At 43.3% G+C, this 12,234-nt stretch overlaps 1 protein-coding gene across 4 annotated transcripts in view; it reads left to right on the top strand.

Moving 5' to 3' along the window:
- The first annotated feature begins 3,025 nt into the window (after window positions 1-3,025).
- The window catches only part of LOC132834289 (WD repeat-containing protein 72-like), a 314,345-nt gene continuing 305,136 nt past the window's right edge, over window positions 3,026-12,234 (top strand). For all 4 annotated transcript variants that reach the window (XM_060853013.1, XM_060853011.1, XM_060853010.1 and 1 more), the window contains exon 1: window positions 3,026-3,157. The gene's annotated coding sequence lies outside the window, so the exon portion shown is untranslated. The remainder of the gene's footprint in view (window positions 3,158-12,234) is intronic.

Raw genomic sequence — 12,234 nt, 5'->3', positions numbered from 1 at the left:
CCTCAATTACATAGCTCAGCAAGGAAAGTTATGTTGAAATGTCAACCCATAACTTGCCAGCAGAGACTTCCCAGAATCAAAAGATAATCAACACAAAATACAATTGGAGATTATTCAGCTCATTATACCTGTGCTTTCTTTCTGCAAGAGCAAACTTAACCAAGTCACTTTGCCCTGTTTTAATCTTTGCTTTGCTTGTACTGTTTTCAAGGTAAAGTTTAAATCTCTAAATATGTTTTCCAATCTAATTCCCTCCAATGTTTCCAACTCTGAAGATGCCACTCACTTAGATGCTTGAAACTTTCAGATACTTTGCTGAAACATTTGTTTTCATAGTTTGGGGTGTTTGAACTCATCAAATGTAAATTGTAATTGTTCAAGGCTGTATTGCACTGATCAGCCGTGACATGGGGCCCATCAAAGTTGACCCTGACCCAAAACAAGTTCTTAACTTTTAAAGAGTGCATTTCCAGCAGGAATCAGTAAAATCTGAGGAATTAATACTGTTTTGAACCTGTCAGTCCCACAGCCCTCTCTCTGTCCAGCTTCCTTTCCCTCCCTTATCACTCTTCCCCAGAGCTTCAACATCAAGTAATGACCAAAGCAACATAATACATTTCTGGAGAAAGGGACATATTAATGCTTTATTATTCTTATGGAAAAAAGAGAATTGTTTTGAAAATCTTTAATTGTAAAACATACGAAAACAAATTCCAATTGACTCCTTTTAGCTCTGTTCCAATCTATAATAAATATTGATGTTTTGAAACTCATGATCCAGTGATGAAGCCTGCTCTGTAACTAATAGCTTTCACATTATGTGTAAAACATTCCATTCTGTAAGTGTTTTGTCTAAAGACCATCACCCACTGCCACTTCACCCTGAGCGATTTTCTTGGCAGCATTGTCAGTCATGTTTTGTCACTGCATCTCACTCTTAAAGCTAGGTCGAAGTGGAATGTCACAAGGCTTCCTCAGACAGAGCAGGCAGTTATTGTGGTCGGGCAGAAATTAATGTGGGCGGCACGGTGGCACAATGGTTAGCACTGCTGCTTCATAGTGCCAGAGACCCGGGTTCAATTCCCGACTCAGGCGACAGACTGTGTGGAGTTTGCACATTCTCCCCGTGTTTGCGTGGGTTTCCTCCGGGTGCTCCGGTTTCCTCCCAAAGATGTGCAGATCAGGTGAATTGGCCATGCTAAATTGCCCGTAGTGTTAGATAAGGGGTAAATGTAGGCGTATGGGTGGGTTGCGCTTCGGCTGGTCGGTGTGGACTTGTTGGGCCGAAGGGCCTATTTCCACACTGTAAGTAATCTAATCAAAAAAAGACCTAGGCTGAGAACTTCAATCTCTTCTGGTTGGTGTGTGTGGTCTGATAAGTTAATGATTGATTTCCCCATGGTGATAGCATTTTCAACTGTGGTGCTGGGGAGGCTTGGCCACTGCTGGTGGTGATACCAAGTTTCCCCAGTTTCTTGTTATTGATGTGCATGTACGTGGTGTAGTTGTGTCATCTTTTCTGCTTGGCAGTATTTGCAGACACCTTCTGTTTTGCTCAAAAAGCACACAATCTGCAGGCAGTCAATCCACGTAACATTTTATAAATGCCTACTTTGTAAATAGAACCAGTCTGACTCAAGGTCGGGATGTAGACAGACTCTAACTTCACACCTTTAATGCATTGTCTGAGCTGAGATGTCACCTTTTGTTAGAAAATCTTAAGTTATCTCAAGAATGTGAAATGAAAGAAGTTCTGGGATTTATATATTAATGAACCAAAACCTGCAACCCATTCTAAAAGATGAAAGAATTAGCAGCAATCTAGGTTTGTTCAATATATTGTTTCAGTTGCATGACACTGTAATCTTTAGCTATAAATTCTGTGTCTTATGATCCTGTTCCACAACTACATGATGAAGGAGCAGCACTCTGAAAGCTAGTACTTCCAAATAAACCTATTGAGCTATACTGGTGTTGTGTGATTTTTAACCCAGATAGACCAGGAATGGAACCTGCCTGTTGATCTTTTTCTGAAGTACCCTCTGCAATCTAAACTAATAGATTCCTATGTATAATGTACACACTGACAAATTATTTTGAGATTACTGGATTACTTATCATCAGGAACTCTCATGATTAGAGAGCACTGAAGCTCATGTGAGAATGTGTCAAGACTGGAGTTAGTCATCTGGTTAAAATACCATTCAGCATTCCATTGTTATTCAGATCTTTTGTTAAAACTTTGCAATCCCATCCTTTAAGAATGGATCACATATTAAAGCTGATTTCAATTGTTTCAGTATGGCTATATGACAAATTATATTGTCAGAGTGAATTCTCGGGTACATTGTGAAGTTATGGGCACTGCTGATTGGGCACCTTCAGTGGGTGAATTGTTGTCATTCCACACCTCAAATGAATTTTGATATTTTGAAATTAGTTGCAAAAATACAATTTTCTGCAGGCAGCTATGAGACTGCAAAGTGGAATATTGCCCCTGGTGTTACAGATGTGAAGTCAAGTGTATAATAATGGCTTTCAAACATCTTTCACATTCTTGGCTTCTGGTAGTAAAGTTCTTGAATTAATACTTCACCCCTGCACTCATGAACTCAGATATATTCACAACCCTGGTCAATATTTGTCTAAAATATCCATTTTCAGGCATGATCAGCCTGAGTAAAGCAAACAACCCTTGTGCTGTCACCTTTCCAGATTGGGTCTCCTGAATTTCTACCCAGACACACGAGGAAGCGACGTCGGAGCAAATAACTGCAGATGCGGGAATCTGGACTGAAAACAAATGTCAAAAATGCTGGAGATCAGGGAGCAAAATGTGGAGGTTTGAGGTGGTCAGTGGCACTGGGAATTCGTGTCCGCTTCCAGCCGCACTGTGGGTGTGGGTTTGGGGTGATGGAGTGGCAGTGGGAGGTGCCCTTTTGGATTGCTTAGGGATTAGACACAGAGGAACTGCCCCTGATCAGAGAGGCGGCAAGCGGGTTCCCTCAGCACAGTTCAAACAGGCTGCTGCTGCTCACTGCCCGAGAGTGCAGTCTGACTGAAAGCAACAACTTCAGGCCATGGCTCCGCCTTTGATCTGAGAGTAAGTCAGGAAGCTCTCTCTAACTCATCGATCGCCCACAGCCTCACCAGCCAGGTATGTCGCTTCTCCTGAGAGAAAATACAAAACCTGAGAGTTCATTTAATTTTATGGCAGTCTAGTATTGGGGTGAAGACTTCCTTCAATTTGGAAATAAATATTCTTGTTGCCAGTTATTTGAGTCAGGGTCTGTAAATGAACGATGATTGTATACAGTACACTCTTGTTTCAGGGTTCATGTTATTTATACATTCGAAGATCTGCGCGCAGGAAATGAAGCCTTGAGGGATCTCGGTAGTTTGCTATTCTGTGAGTTGCTTTGTGGTTTTACTGTCTAACCCCATGGTGGAAAAGAGACAGGAGGAGGAGAAATAAATTAATGCACTAGAAATAATGTGCTCTCCGGTGAGTTGAGAAACATCAGAGTTAGCCATGCAGAGCAATGAAATGCCAGGTGGGATCAGGCAGTCTGTGATGTTTGCCAATCTCAGAGACGACACCAGGGGACAGTTTATATTGACATTCACCTCCCCCCGCCCCACCACATTATTTGTTACAGAGAGGAGATAGAACCTTTGTGTCTTTTTGAATGAGACGCCCAACTGAGGCGCGGGGAGCTGGACATTAAAGATCCCAGGGACCTGTCACAGAGGAATGACCTCTGGGGTCCTGACCCTGATGTTTCTCCTTCAAACGACATCAACAACAGCTGATCATCTGGTAATAATCACACTGTTATTTTTGGGGTCTTGCTCTGTTTGTATTTCCTGTAGTACAGTTGTATCCCCACTTACAAAATATTTAATCGATTATAAAGTGCTTCTGAGATCATGAAAGGCGCTACAGAAATAGAAGTTTTCATGTCTTTTCTCTTGTTGACTGTCTTGTTGATCATGTATATGAGGACAGATATGTGCCTGGATGTGATGCCCCTAACCAGCAGCTTGTACCTCCTCAGCGTTGAGGCTCACTCGGTGAAGCTCTTCACTTGGTGAAGTAATAGAGAAGCCCATGGACTACATAGCTGCCTCAGGAAGGGGATGGGGAGAGTGCTGGCTCAGTGGTAGCTCAGTGTAAGCAGTGGGGTTTCATTTTCCCAGGGTGCTTTGTGGTGACCCTTTCCACCAGCTGGAATACCTGTGGGAACTCCATGTCAATCACTTTCAGGTGATGTTGCCATCCCTTAGATTGGGAAATTGCCATGTGACATGTTCTTCACTGGCCACTTGTTGAATTCCGGTGGCAGTGGGAGAAAGCCCTGAAATGGCACCTAAAAAATAACAATTGGCTGCTGGACACCTAGGTCCCTGGTCAGGCTACTGCCGTGAACTTGACGGAGAGGAGTCAGACAGCCAGTGACTTCTTCACCTGATAACCTCCGCCCCAGTCCAACAAGTTTCTACCCCATCCCCCAACCATCAAATTCACCTCCAGTGTGGTGTGGGCATTAATTTCCACCTTGTGGGTTAGCTTGAAATGACCTGACTTTATCGCTCCTTTTAGAATGATTCCTATGGTCTTTATAAAGATTGTTTTCTAGTAGTCACCTTTGCAGTGGCTCCGTGGCTATACATTAAAAGTTATCCCTTAATGAAGATGGTATCATTTCTGAAACTGTGTGCTTTGCCCTTTTTAGATTAACTAGCGCACATGACCTACACTAGAAAGCAACTGTCCGAAATCAAAACTGTGCCCACAGACTTAATAGTTATTTTGTGTCGATTCAAGGGATGTGGGTATCAATTTGTTGCCTATCTTCAATTGCCCTTGAATTGAATGGGTTACTGGGCCATTTCACAGGCAGCGAAGAGTCCACCATATTACTGTGAGTCTGAAGTCACATGTATGCAAGATCAGGTAAGGATAGTAGATTTTATCATCTAAAGGACATAAAACAGATAGAGTCATAGAGATGTACAGCATGGAAACAGACCCTTCCGTCCAACCTGTCCATGCCGACCAGATATCCCAACCCAATCTAGTCCCACCTGCCAGCACCTGGCCCATATCCCTCCAGACCCTTCCTATTCATATACCCATCCAAATGCCTATTAAATGCTGCAATTGTATCAGCCTCCACCACATCCTCTGGCAGCTCATTCCATACACGTACCACCCTCTGCGTGAAAAAGTTGCCCCTTAGGTCTCTTTTATACCTTTCCCCTCTCACCCTAAGCCTATGCCCTCTAGTTCTGGACTTCCTGACCCCAGGGAAAAGACTCTGTCTATTTATCCTATCCAAGCCCCTCATAATTTCGTTAACCTCTATAAAGTCATCCCTCAGCCTCCGACACTCCAGGGAAAACAGTCCCAGCCTGTTCAGGTTCTCCTTGCAGCTCAGATCCTCCAACCCTGGCAACATCCTTGTAAATCTTTTCTGAACCCTTTCAAGTTTCACAACATCTTTCCGATAGGAAGGAGACCAGAATTGCATGCAATATTTCAACAGTGGCCTAACCAATGTCCTGTGCGGCCGCAACGTGACCTCCCAACTCCTGTACTCAATATTCTGATCGATAAAGGAAAGCATACCAAACGCCTTCTTCATTACCCTATCTACCTGTGACTCCACTTTCAAGGAGCTATGAACCTGCACTCCAAGGTCTCTTTGTTCAGCAACACTCCCTAGGATCTTACCATTAAGTGTATAAGTCCTGCTAAGATTTGCTTTCCCAAAATGCAGCACCTCGCATTTATCTAAATTAAACTCCATCTGCCACGTCTCAGCCCATTGGCCCATCTGGTCCAGATCCTGTTGTAATCTGAGGTAACCCTCTTCGCTGTCCACTACACCTCCAATTTTGGTGTCATCTGCAAACCTACTAACTGTACTTCTTATGCTTGCATCCAAATCATTTATATAAATGACAAAGAGTAGAGGACCCAGCACCGATTCTTGTGGCACTCCACTGGTCACAGGCCTCCAGTCTGAAAAACAACCCTCCACCACCACCCTCTGTCTTCTACCTTTGAGCCAGTTCTGTATCCAAAAGGCTAGTTCTCCCTGTATTCCATGAAATCTAACCTTGCTAATCAGTCTCCCATGTGGAACCTTGTCGAACGCCTTACTGAAGTCCATATAGATTATATTTACTGCTCTGCCCTCATCAATCTTCTTTGTTACTTCTTCAAAAAACTCAATCAAGTTTGTGAGACATGATTTTTCATGCACAAAGCCATGTTGACTATCCCGAATCAGTCCTTGCCTTTCCAAATACACGTACATCCTGTCTCTCAGGATTCCCTCCAACAACTTGCCCAGCACTGTCAGGCTCATTGGTCTGTAGTTCCCTGGCTTGTCTTTACCACCCTTCTTAAACAGTGGTACCACATTTGCCAACCTCCAGTCTTCCGGCACCTCACCTGTGACTATCGATGATACAAATATCTCAGTATTTTAATAACAATCAATCGTAGTTGATGAATTACTGAAACAGGCTTTCAATTCCAGATTTATGAATTGGGTGAACTTCTACCCACTGGTGACAGGATTTGAATTCTGTTCCCTGGAACATAAATCAAATACCTCTAGATTACTAGACCAGTGACACACAATGATACCACCATCTCTTCCCAAATAGTCATTAAGAGTTCATCAGATTTGTTGTGAATAATGAGACTTAATTGCTATTTCAAGTGAAACTATAAGTAACTCTATTTATAGCATGTTTAGGAAATTCCAAAACAGGAGAAGGCAGTTGAGCATATTTGAAGTTAGATTCGGCAATATCACTTTCTGTCACTGGGCTCTGTCAGTGCTTTGGAATAGCGTCATAGAGGCATATAGCATGGAAACAGACCCTTCAGTTCAACTAGTCCATCCCAGGCAATACCCCCAAAATAAACTAATCCCACCTGGCTGCTCCAGGCATATATCCCTCCAAACCTTTCTTATTTATATACTCATCCAAATGTCTTTTAAATGTTATAATTGTACCTACGTCAATCACTTCCACTAGAAGTTCATTCCAGACACGCACCAGTCTCTGTGTGAAAATGTTGCTCCTCACGTCTTTTCTAAATCTTATAAATGTTTCCCCTAGTCTTGAAATCCCTCATCCTAGGGAAAAGACAACTGCCATTAACTCTGTCTATATCCCTCATTATTTCATAAACTTCCTTTAGCTAGCTTCTCAACCTCCTCTGCTCCAGTGAAACAAGTCCCAGCCTATCCAACCTCTCTTTATAACTCAAACCTTCCATACTTGGCAACATCCTGGTAAATCTCTTCTGATCCCTCTTCTGATAATATCCTTCCTATAACTGGGTGATCAGAACTGGACACAGTATTCCAGAAGAGGCCTCAGCAATATTCTGTACAACCTCAGCATGATTTCCAAGCTTCTATACTCAAAGAACTGAGCAATGAAGGCAAGCATGCCAAACATCTTTTTAATCACCCTGTCTATATGTGACACAAATATCAAAAGGTTATGTAGCTGCACCCATAGGTCCCTTTAGTGAGTTTTGAGAAGATTTGTAGTTCAAGTTGAGGTTCTGGATGTAGGTTTGCTTGCTGAGCTGGAAAGTTCATTTTCAGATGTTTCGTCACCATACTAGGTAACATCTTCAGTGAGCCTCCGGATGAAGCTTCACTGATGATCTTACCTAGCATGGTGACGAAACATCTGAAAATGAGCCTTCCAGCTCAGAGAGCAAACCGACATCCAGTAGGTCCCTCTGTTCTATCCAACATTATCTGAAGCCCTACCATTAATTGTATAAGTCCTACCCTTGTTTATTGTAACAAATGCAATATCTTAATTACTCTGCACCAGTCTCCATTTCATCAATGATTTAGCAGCCAGTGCCAGAGGCAATGGTTTACAACGAATGCCGTGGAATATAAATCAACCATTTGGATTTTCTTTGGACTTCCAAAGATCATTGGGTCTCAATCACTGCCTGATTGCATTTTGCTTGTTTCCAGTCTAGGAAGAGTAGGAAAATTACTTGCTTGTGATCTTTGCTCAGTGAATTTAGTGAGGTTATTTCCCAGATTAGTTCAGTGCCTCGTTTGGCTCATTTCCAAATGGAAAATGCTGTTTTTTTATCTTAGTGGGGGAAGGGGGAGGTGGTCTGGAACCGTCAGTTCAAACGTTTCCTTATTGAATTCTGCAAGAAATTTGTTTGAGTTTCTATATTTTAAGATGTTTACAAAGGTTTGTGGCCTATCAGTCTAAGATGTTTGCAATAAATAGGGTTTCACAGATGATATTTTTTACTAATGTTCAATCTAAAGTGAGTACTTCACTGGAAGCAGCTGCGCATTTCTGGTTTTGACACATAGTGTGTATTTATTAACAACATTTGACTACTTACAAAGCAAATTGCATCATGCATGTAATGTAGGAATAAACACAGGATCTGAATCTCAAGACATCAGAGGGAAGAGCTGTTTTACCAGTCATGATTTGGTAAAGCCATGTACTTTCATTAATGTTACCTCTGTATTGACAGAGCACTGAGTAAACCACAAAATTAGGGTATAGGCAAGCAATAAAATGATTGTTTCTAATTACAATGACAATTATGGAACACCAGCTAACTCATGCCTAGTGTTTGAGCTCAAATTTCATCTTGTGCCAGTGTATTGTGAAAAGCTGAATGTACTATCACTGCTTCCGAGAAAGGGTCAGAGGAGTTGCATTACTCCAGAGCACAGTAACAGGATTGTCAGAACATGAAGATGAGTAGAAGTTGTAAAAATATTTGTTCGTGAGTGTCTATACACAAATGGCACAGGTCCCACATCGCTGACTCAGCAGCTTTATTGACATTGTCAGTCTTCTAATTATGGTGTTCTCATATGCCTAAATAAATGACTCTTCTCCCTGTATGCGTTCCCCTCTAAGGGCAATATCCACAATGCATTTGGGTCCCTGTTTAACCAACTATGTACCTCGGCCTACCTGTCTAGCTTGACTGTACTATACCTGATAGTAGTTGCTAACATCAGTGTTTTCGGCAAAGAATCTCCATTAGCTCACGACTATTTTTCATCATTGTCGCTTTTCTGCTCAATTCAGCTGATGTCATGAAAGCACTGTGTTATGTAAAATGTCAAGTACCATGCTCCTCCCATTAGTCTACCTTCATGAGCCACATGAAATGGAAATCGAGAGGCTTGTTTTTGGGAAAACCCCTAATAGTGCAATGGTGTTAAGTATGAATGTAACAGTGTAATAGGTCATATAGATTAATGAAGTCTGGAATTGTAAGAGTGATTCCTAGCATTGGAGGTTAATGATCTTGATGAGGCCACTGATGGAGACATCAGGTGGAAGGTACTCCACAAGGCGGAGAAACAAACAGAAATTGGAATGTGAACTGCTCATGGCCAATGTTAGACTCTTCTTCCCATCTTGTTTCAGAAGGCAGTGACTGGGATATGGCAGCAGGTCATATGTGGATCATTGGTTTCATGATTTCTGAATTAATGAAGGCCTTTAATTATATATATGATATTCAAGATTACATGCTACATGTTCAAGAGTATCTTTGCATTTGAAACCTAAGGGAAATCGGGCTAAATTAATAACTTCTAATTGTGGGGAATATAGACAGCAGTATGTGCTGGTTGGACTGAACAATGTGTTTGGGTGGAATTCTATTAGGTCTGAGCTACGTGAGGTGTGGTGGATTTGTGGCAGAATTGATGAGAGGTCCAGTGAGACTTGTCTCCATATTGAGAGGACCTCACAGTATCCTTTTTGGTTTTCCCATCGGCGAGGTGAGTTTCTCACTAGGCAATAGCAAGATGACGATTAAGGGGGAAATTATTGCTTTTGAAACATCTTAGTAACATCACAATTCATCTCATTGATATTCCACTTCCCATCTTAACGAATCCACAAACAAACTAGACTTTGAGAAAACTCAACATTGAAGTCAGAGCAGGTACCTGGCAATTTCGGCTTGCTTCTGGCTGTGAGGAGCATCCATGTTGCTATTATGGACCAGACCAAATTCAATCAAAATATATTAAGATGATACTCTAGCCTTAACATTTTCTCAATTTAAAGGTAAGTATAAGGCATTGCATTCCAGATGCAATTCGATTGGTCAAACTATTTTCATGCTATGGTTAAAGTATAGACAAAATAAAAGATAAAAGAAAATAATTGACTAAACTGTAATTCCATCAAAATGTTTAACAAAATAATATATGTATTAACTACTACTAATTAACTGTTCCAATATAGTAGCATCCCATAAACATACCCTTGGCAAAGGCAAATTCAGTAAAACAGATTGTCTCACATGTAATTCTAGCAGCAGGAAGAAAACCCCAGGTTTTAGCTATAACAGAGAGAGGAATAAGAGTTTCCACATCCAGGTTCAAGACCGAAGCTGGCAGAAAGGTAAAACTAAAAATCCTGGTTCTGTGGGGGCTTGACACCCCCCACCCAACTTCATGACCTCACGGCATCTCTCCCATCTACTTGAGGACATTTAGGAAGCACAGACCGACATTGCAGGGTGCACTACTAATAAGCACTGAAATGCTGCAGCAGGGGCACTGTGTACACAGGTACATGTACTCAGCTTAGGCATCGGACCAGGCTGCATCTCAGGACTGTTTGTTTGCTCACCTAGTGCTCAATCACTTGGTGCCTATCAGCATGCTCACATTATCTGTGACTGACCATGTGATGCCGTGCCATGGCTGTTGGCCAGAGTTGAAAGCTATTAGTTGTGCTGTACTGAGGTCCTGTTTAGCAGAGACTCACAGACAGGCTGCTTGTCATGTTGGTCAGCAAGGATCTGTCTTGGTGGGGGATTGATGCCTTGGCATATGGCACAATGAGACATTAATGTGACACCTTGAGCATGTGTGGCAAACACACTGAAGGTATGTAGGAAACTGGGTGGGGGTCAATCTTCAGTCTAGTCCAGGGACCAGGAGGTAGGGTTGGTCAGAGGGTTGAGATACTGTCAGTCACAAACGTAGTCTGCACTCAGTCCAAGAGCCTTAGCAGCAGTCTGCTTGGTATCCCCATACTCACGGTCAGGGGTGATGTGTGATTGCAGTTGGCAGTTAGGCAGCAGCAATCAGGGAATGTGAGTGTCATCATGGAGGGAGCAGTAAACACAGCGGGCAGGGGTCTGCTTGTCCTGTCTAGGGGCTGCTTTCATCAAAGGAAGTGAGAGGTTTGGGTGCCTGTGTCAGTCCATTGATTGTGAAGGGATAAGGGGAGACAAACCAGGGTCTGGTGGGAGGGGTGGTCAAGGCAGTGGGGAACATGGGAAAGTACAACTCACTCAGCCCTCACCGAGTTGCTGCAGACCCTGAGGCTAAAGCTGAATGGAAGGTGGAAGCATGACCCTCATTTTCTGGGTGTAGCCTGTCTCCCATGTGGAGAAGTGTGCTCACCCTCGCCTGGTCAATGTACCATCAATGACTGCCCTGAGGCCTAATATCCTCCTTCACTCCTTACATCCCCAACGCTTACTCCTGTCCACTGGGAGTACTGGGCCCTGCTGCTGCTGGGATGTTGGTTGCTGTGGGAGCTGCCTTCCCTGGATACAGGAGGACCAGGGCCGATGGGATGTCCAGGAGCAGCAGCAGGTCATCCCCACCCTCCCCCCGCCCACCCCGTGAAGGGCACGGAGCGCCTGGCTCAGGGAGTGGTCACAGCCGCACGCCCCTTCAGGATCATGGAGACACTGCGCAGGAGGAGGCACAGCTCCCACTCCATTTCCTGAGGATGAGTGAGGGGCAGTGCCAATGCAGGCTCCATATATCCTGGGACACAGGGTTGGAACTGGGCTGCAGGAGTTGGAGACTGTCATTTCCCTGGAGCTGGGAAAGTGACCACTGCCTTAAATATCTTCACCACTGGCACCTTCCAGGGAATGACCGGTGCCCAGTGCAGTATCTCTCAGTTGTACTCAACAACAACATCAGGGAGGATGTAGACATTAGGGAGGAGAAAGCGCTCTTTGTGCATTGGTCAGTATAGACCAGACAGGACCTTCCAGCGGATGAGAGCTGGCTGCAGCATGGTCTCTCAGTGACTCATTGGTCATGATGCCAGCGTTCAGGTGGTGAACTGCAACCTCTATTGGTTTTTTTGTTTTCCTTTTGCTTTCTGTAAATGGAAGCTCATGTTTGGAATTATCCAACTGCT

Source organism: Hemiscyllium ocellatum, chromosome 39 (assembly GCF_020745735.1).
Source record: "Hemiscyllium ocellatum isolate sHemOce1 chromosome 39, sHemOce1.pat.X.cur, whole genome shotgun sequence".
Lineage (NCBI taxonomy): Eukaryota > Metazoa > Chordata > Chondrichthyes > Orectolobiformes > Hemiscylliidae > Hemiscyllium > Hemiscyllium ocellatum.
This window is presented reverse-complemented; position numbering and strand designations above follow the sequence as displayed.